Genomic DNA, 7249 nt, shown 5'->3' on the forward strand with positions numbered 1-7249 from the left:
CTGAAGTGCACAAGCACGTACTATACTTTTACTTACAAAAGAATACCCTTGAGGACCATTTTCTATGTTTGTTGCCCGAGATCAAATCTAAGTACACATATAAGTTAGACATAGTAAAATCTCTTGATACGCAATTTCATTTTGACATAGCTAAAGCGGTTGCTATGGAGACGGCCGCCGTCTTGAAAATAAACAATGGATTTCAAATCCCTAAGGCTTTCTTATTTACAGACTAAATTTGACCAAATGTGGGGAGAGTATACCTGAACCAGACCCTATCAGTGTTAACAGCTAGTTTTTTTCAATAAGTGCAAAAGAAAAATAAATATGAGAATTTTCACAAAGTACAAAAAACTTTTAAAAAATTTAGGTTGCGTAATTGCTTGCCAATGGAAAAGTATTATTTTTTTGCAAATATCTTTCTGTTACATTGATGGCAGCCGTGCCAACAATGTTTCCTGAAAGTTTCATGTCAAAAGGATGAAAACTAAGGAAGGAGTAGGGAAAAAACTGCACAAAAATTACATTTTTTGAAAACCGACAATAATTGTGAATTCACTATATTAATCCATCCTCATGTTTTTAAAGGCAATTTACCTGGAGAATAAAGTCTTTCTCAATTGTATCCATGCTATTTTTTAGACAAAAAACAGGTTTATCTTAAAAAATCAGCCAATATAAAATGTGCATAGCCTGACCCAAAATCTGCAAAATCAAGGGTCGCTCCTCCTCTTAAAGAACCAAAATCGGCCGTGCCTCAGAAAAACGAATCCGGTCGATCTTGAGAGATCAAATGATGTTGTTAAACAAGCTGTAACGGTAAGGTCCGACGAAAATGGTGACCTAGTTTTTGTGAATCCTGCGATTCCACTGCCATTGCAAACGCCCAACTTTCTTCCTGTGAGTTGAGTAATGACTGTCATTGTCATTGTCAAATTAGCCGAGCATCGATTCAATGTCTACGATTCTGAACAGTACAACAGTCCATTAACATTTTCGAGAGGCTCTAATCCAAGACATAATATACTAAAGGAGTAGTCCTAGTTTCTACTCATCTGGCTTAAGTGAAGACGGAACCACGACTGTGCTCCAAGGCGGGAAAAAGCCCTTTCTAACCTCTGTTTTTGTTCTGGCAAAACAAGCATTTTTCGTTGGCGCCATTATTGTCGTTAACCTACGTTCTACATCCTATTGTTGCGGCCCGTTCCAACGGAGATATATTATTAGTAGTAGTCAAAAGAAAACTAGTACAACAGGCCAGCGCCAGAAGTGTAATTTGTGAGGCAGCGTGGTGGAATCAGGCTCTCGTCAATTTTTGAGCATGTAGAGTTACTGGTATCATCTTAAAGCTTGTTCACTTGTCTTTATTTGGTTGAAAAAAATATCCATTAATCTTGAATACAAATCGAGATATTTGTGAATGAAGGAGGTGGGGGTCACCTGTTTTTAGAGGTAAAATTATTGAGAAAATGGCCGCCAAAGATGAGTTATTTCCTTAGCTTAAGAGTCCGTCGTAACTAAAAATTTACATTTTTGTGCCTTTAATCAACGTTTTAAAAAAAAATCCACACAGAAATGAGCTCTTTAATGGGCATGAAAGGTGTTGAGCCAAAAAACAAAATTTTGATAAAAATTCACAAACCTGCGGAAAAATGCAAGTTTCTTCACTTTGATTATTTTGACGAGAGCCTGATTTCACCACGCTGCCTCACATTTATGTTACGCGTTCTCCTCGCGGGTAAAAGAACAGCGTTCTTCAACGGGTAAATACTTTGTTGAGGATGTGCATGGTCTCCAAGAACCATCTTTTCTCACAAAGTTCAGGTTGATCTTAACATGCAGTCAAGCAAACAACGTCCCAAAATATCTCATATGTGTTGGTGGGAGCGAAACGCTTCGGAAATAATGTTTCGGAATAATAGTTCACCATCATTGCCTTTCTTTATCGCTGCCTCTCCCTGTAATTTGACCATCATCATCCAGTGCCAGATCTGCGACAGACATCGGCGATCATGATTTTCCATTCATTCCTTTGCTCGGATGCTCTCAGAAAAGCTACGTTTCCCTGATTTTTCCCTGTTACCCATTTGTTTAGGTTCCCTAAGTATGTTGTTCTGGGCCTACCCCTGCCTCGCTTGCCCTCAATTTTGCCAGTGAGAGCTAGATGTTCAAGAAACTTATGTCTATTCAGGTGTCCCAAAAACTGCATTTGTCGTTTCCTGATTGTTTTTAACATTGAGCGTCCCACGTGGGCTTCATCAAGCACTACCTCATTTGATTTCTTTTCCTTCCACGATACTCTTAGCAGTCTCCTAAGAAACCACATTTCTGTTGCCTCTATTTTATTTTAGAGTCAAATTTACTTCGCTGTTGTGTATTTCTGTCTCATCTTTTCTTTCAATAATTCTTCCCCCCCCCCCCCCGTCTCTTCATTTCTTTCACCCTCTATCTCTTCACAACACCCATCCACTCACTATTTCTCCCCTTTCCCTCTTCTACCTTTTCAACATGTATCTAGTCCAAGCAATTGCTTCTGTTCATTCGTTAGAGTTATTCTCGTAAATGAAAGCGGAATAGCACTGCAGCTGATGAAGTCTCCGGAACATGGAAGCGTAAAATGTTTACCAGCTAGCACCTCGACTACTGAAGTCATTTTTACAAATAAAAAAAAAATTGAACAGATTAACATACCAATAAGACACTTAAATGTTTATTTTCACTATCAGGACAATTGGACCATGTCAAGCTTTAGAACTGCCAACTCAAGGCATTCTAGTAAAGACGAGAACACTGAACCTTACTCAGATTTGAAACTCGAAGCGCTCGGTGTTGGTTTGCTTTGTCGACCATTAGAAAGACAACGGGCAGTGACCTCATTGCATTAATAAGGCAAACTTACGGAACATCCAAAGAGGATCAAATTCACAGTAAAATGTAATCAATAAACTAGTTGTGTCTCTTAGATATCAGTAACGTTTCCATACACAGGCGACCAAGACAGAGAAGGCAGGATAATAGTAAATACGTTGACAAGAATAATCATACTTATAATCGACAAAGAAATGAGAGAAACGCCTAATCATACTTCGGGAGAAGTTCTCTTGTTATGATTTTATGTATAATTTTGTCCAATCAAATCTGATTTTACTTTGTCTAAAAATTGTGGAAACAATATGGAGTACAAAGGTCTATCAGTCATATCTGTTGAGAAAACATTTTATGTATCGTTTTCTACAGGAACTAAAATGACACTCCTCCCCCCTCTCACAAAGGTATCTATTTCCTTTGTTCGACAACGAGTAAAATCACACATCTCATCAGCACAAGAGGCCAGACATTTCTAGTTCGTTTAGTTGTTTACAACATCTCTATTAACATTTTCATATTTCTGTCAGTCAAGACATTTAATATACTTACTGCTTTCTTAGAGGTTCCTGTTGCCCATTTTCAGAAGCTGTGACAGAAGATGATATTCCTGAAAACGATATAAGAGAATTCGATTCAGCGCACATCCTAACCCAGTGTATTTAGTTTTATTAAGCGTTTTACAGCACTTGCAACACAATTAGGTCAAGTGAGTGCCGAAGAATAGAGGTGTTACAAGAGAGCAAAAGCACAAAAAGGAGGAGTGATAAGGACAGTAGGCGTTTGGTAGGAAAGAAGGAGTAAACCACACAACAGTGTGACAAGAGCACCCGCCAACTACCCACTGAGTTACTATAACCCAATGCAACCTGGCAATTCAACAGATTTGCGTAAGCTTCGTGTATATGGGTCAAGATGGGGTAACATTTATTATGCATTAACTCATTCGACTCTCATTTTCTGTTGTTAATCAATAAATGACAGAATCGACCTGAACAGAAAGGGTCTCTAAGGGCGATCATTTGTTCGTGTACCATTACTCGACTAGCTCACACTGAGCACGTTCCAGCTATCGATTTCATTGACCAGTTTAGCAAACACAAATCAGATTAATTGTAATAAGATTTTGTACACCTCTTCAGATACGATTGTGAGCGATAAAAATATTTTCGTTAATTCCAAACATAGCTACAGAGAGTATCATGTATATTTTTTAAATTTTTTTTTTGGGGGGGGGGGGGGTAGGAGTTTTACGGCACTCGCAACACAATAAGGTCATATAAGTGCCGAAGATAAGAGGTGTTACAAGGGAGGAGCAAACACAAAAAAGAAGGAGGAGCTCGAGATAAGGACGAAAGACGTTTGATAGGAAAGAAGGAGCAGACCACACCTGAGCACCCGCCAACCACCCACTCAAGCATAATAATTAATGATGTTGTCGGTTTGAAATTATATCATTTTTCGTTGCCTTCAAAATGCTTTTCTCAGCTTTTTCAGTACTTGGATTTTGCTTCTCGGGACTTTCTGCAATAAAATACCCTGTCTCTTGCCATTCTGCCAGCTTGATTTTTCATATTCTACAAAGTCTTTTTTTTTGGACATCTAAGTTTGTTTTTTCTAAACCCAGATTGGGGCTCTCGTGGCCTAGAGGTTAAGGTGTTCGCCTCTCATTCAAAGGTCTCGGGTTCGAATCCGGGTAGCGACCAAAACATTTTCTTCTCTAAATGTGTCTCCTTTCACCTCCTTTCCTACTCTCTAGCAATGTTCTGTCGTCTGCTTTCGTCTCCTCTTTCTGCCCCCACCCCTTCACCTCCTTTGCCCCCTCCTCTGGGCTCCTGATTCTTTCTGCAGCCTTTCTACTGCTACTCATTGGCTTCTTCTTACTGCTGTCTTTCAGCCACACCCCTGATCTTCTGGTAGGAAAGATCTACACCTAGCTTTCTCGGACAAGGGCGAAAAATCTCGGAGGTCCCGTGTGCAAGTTGTGCACGTTAAAGATCCCTTGGTGGTCTAAAATCGATAAGAGTAGGCTTCGGCCGCCACCCGGGCAAAATTCAAAATTTCCTACCAACTGGAAAAGTTTAGTGTGTCCCGCGCGCTCATATGACCTTATGCACTTGCGGGCGCCGTAAAACACTTACAACAACAAACAAAACAAACCCAGATTAACCAGAAAGGCTTTCTATTTAATTTATTTTATACATCACACTTCATTCTGGGCGTGACAAAGGTGTTGTTATAGTGAGGGAAATCAAACTGTAGGTACTGAAAAAAACCAACAAACCATTACGTTAAAATACGGGCTGGCACAACAATGTTGTATCTCTTGCTTTGTAAACAGGGAACAATGCAACAACAGCCACAAATTGTTACGGCCAGAAGTATAATATCAAATAAATTGTAAAGGCATAAGCAAGAAGTAGAAAACATTGCTGAATACCAGAGACGTACCAGTGGGTGGACACTGCTGTATCTCCCGTGGTAAATTATGATTTCTAACAAGCAAAGGTAGCCACTAATTGAAAACGCTGAGAGCTTACTTCCTCCGTCACACGAGACCAATTATTCGTCGATAATCCAGAGGTTTGTCTACAGGACTCGTAATCGTGAGATTGCGAGTTCTGGTGTTCCAGGCTCAGCTCGATCCGACATTGTGTTCTTGGGAAAAGTACTTTACACGAATCTTGTGGGTGGTTGGCGGGTGCTCTGGTGTGAATAGCTTCTTCTTTCCTATCAAACCTCTATCGTCCTTATCTCCCCTTCTTTTTTATGTTTGTTACTCTCTTGTAACACCTCTAATCTTCTGGCGCTCGTATGACCTTCTGCAGTTGCGAGTGCCGTAAAAACCTCTACTAAAACTAAACTAAAACACCAATCTTTCCATTTGTCTCGATCTTGTCGGATATAGAACTTAAATTCAGAGGCCCCGCCTCTTAAATGACCTTACAGGGCTGCAAGGGGTGTTGAACTACGGACCTTACAACAAAGTTAAACCTATACAAGTTCGCACATTTTTCCTGGCAATTATATTCAACACACATGCGTCCGATTAGCATCAGAGCGAAAGCAACGTTTTGGCACATTTCGAACCATTATACATAAATCAGAAAAATACTTTTACATATTGTAAAGTATGAATACTGTTTCAAGCCTTTTAAAGTTTCAGGCAAAGAAAACAAAGTAGAAAAAGAATATGTTTGAATAGTGCAGCTATGCCGAAAACAGAACACCTTCTTGTCGCATGATCAGAAAGCGCGTCCTCAATGAGTTAAACAGTTTCTGATTACAACTAAATGGAAAGAACAGGACATCCTTCTCCATCTCAGGCAAATCCTATTCTAATACCCAGGGCGCATTGCAAATCGGATTTATCGATTTGGGTCGGAACCAACCATATTTTCCTTTATGAATGGGACAACAGCTACCATTTTGGCACTGTTCGACCAAATCCAACAACTAGAATCAGCTGTAGCCTTCAAAAATCAAACGCGTTTGTATTCCAGGGTCGCTAATCGAATCTGTCCTTTTGTGCCAAAATGGCAGGGCTTTTTTTTGTGCTCCATCCATGAAGAGATCCAACAAACCCCGACTCAAATAGATGAATTAGCAGTGTACATTAGGTATAACACCCCCCCCCCCTGTCCACTGAGCTCTCTAGTCCTGAGAATCAAAGACTGTGACAGATACGTCATCCTGGGGATCTATCTTTGATAATGTAGACATACTTTGTAACAGGCAACAACAATTCTTTAAACGAATTGGAAAAGCACACAGAGCTAAGAATTACAGTGGTGGTTGGAGAGAAAGAGAGAGTAGGGCAAGCAAGCACAAATACGCGTACAAACATAAACCTGCACGCACGCACGCACGCACACACAAACACACACACACACACACACACACACACATTAGACCATAAATGCACATAATATTCCTACACATGAGCACACATAACACATATACACACATAGCTAGATACAAAAATGTACATGCATATATATATATATATATACACACACATACACACTCATACACAAACACTCACACACACACACACACACACACACACACTCTCTCTCTCTCTCTCTCTCTCTCTCTCTCTCTCTGTGTTTTCGCGAAGAGGCATAAGGGGGTGGGGCTTCATTTGCGTTATGGAGTTTCCCTTTCGTAGAGTTGATTGTTAATATTTTGCTGTTGCTGTAATTGTTCTTTATATGGATTGATTTACTGATTATTAATTTGTTGTTGTTGTTCTTGTTTTTCTGTTGTTGGTTGTTTGTTTTGTTTCGAGTTTTGGTTTTGGTTTTTGGTGTTTTTGGGGGGTATTTTTGCTTGAGACTGTGGGGAGGAGGGTGTGCGGGTCTTATTCCTTAAGTAAAATAAC

The 7249-nt window shown here is 39.8% G+C and overlaps 1 protein-coding gene across 3 annotated transcripts in view; it reads right to left on the reverse strand.

Annotated features, from left to right (window-relative positions):
• The window catches only part of LOC101846548 (melanopsin), a 204821-nt gene that overhangs the window by 133718 nt on the left and 63854 nt on the right, over positions 1-7249 (reverse strand). For all 3 annotated transcript variants that reach the window (XM_035970641.1, XM_005090136.3, XM_005090137.3), the window contains exon 2: positions 3418-3475. The gene's annotated coding sequence lies outside the window, so the exon portion shown is untranslated. The remainder of the gene's footprint in view (positions 1-3417; positions 3476-7249) is intronic.

Source organism: Aplysia californica, unplaced genomic scaffold (assembly GCF_000002075.1).
Source record: "Aplysia californica isolate F4 #8 unplaced genomic scaffold, AplCal3.0 scaffold00013, whole genome shotgun sequence".
Classification (NCBI taxonomy): Eukaryota; Metazoa; Mollusca; class Gastropoda; order Aplysiida; family Aplysiidae; genus Aplysia; species Aplysia californica.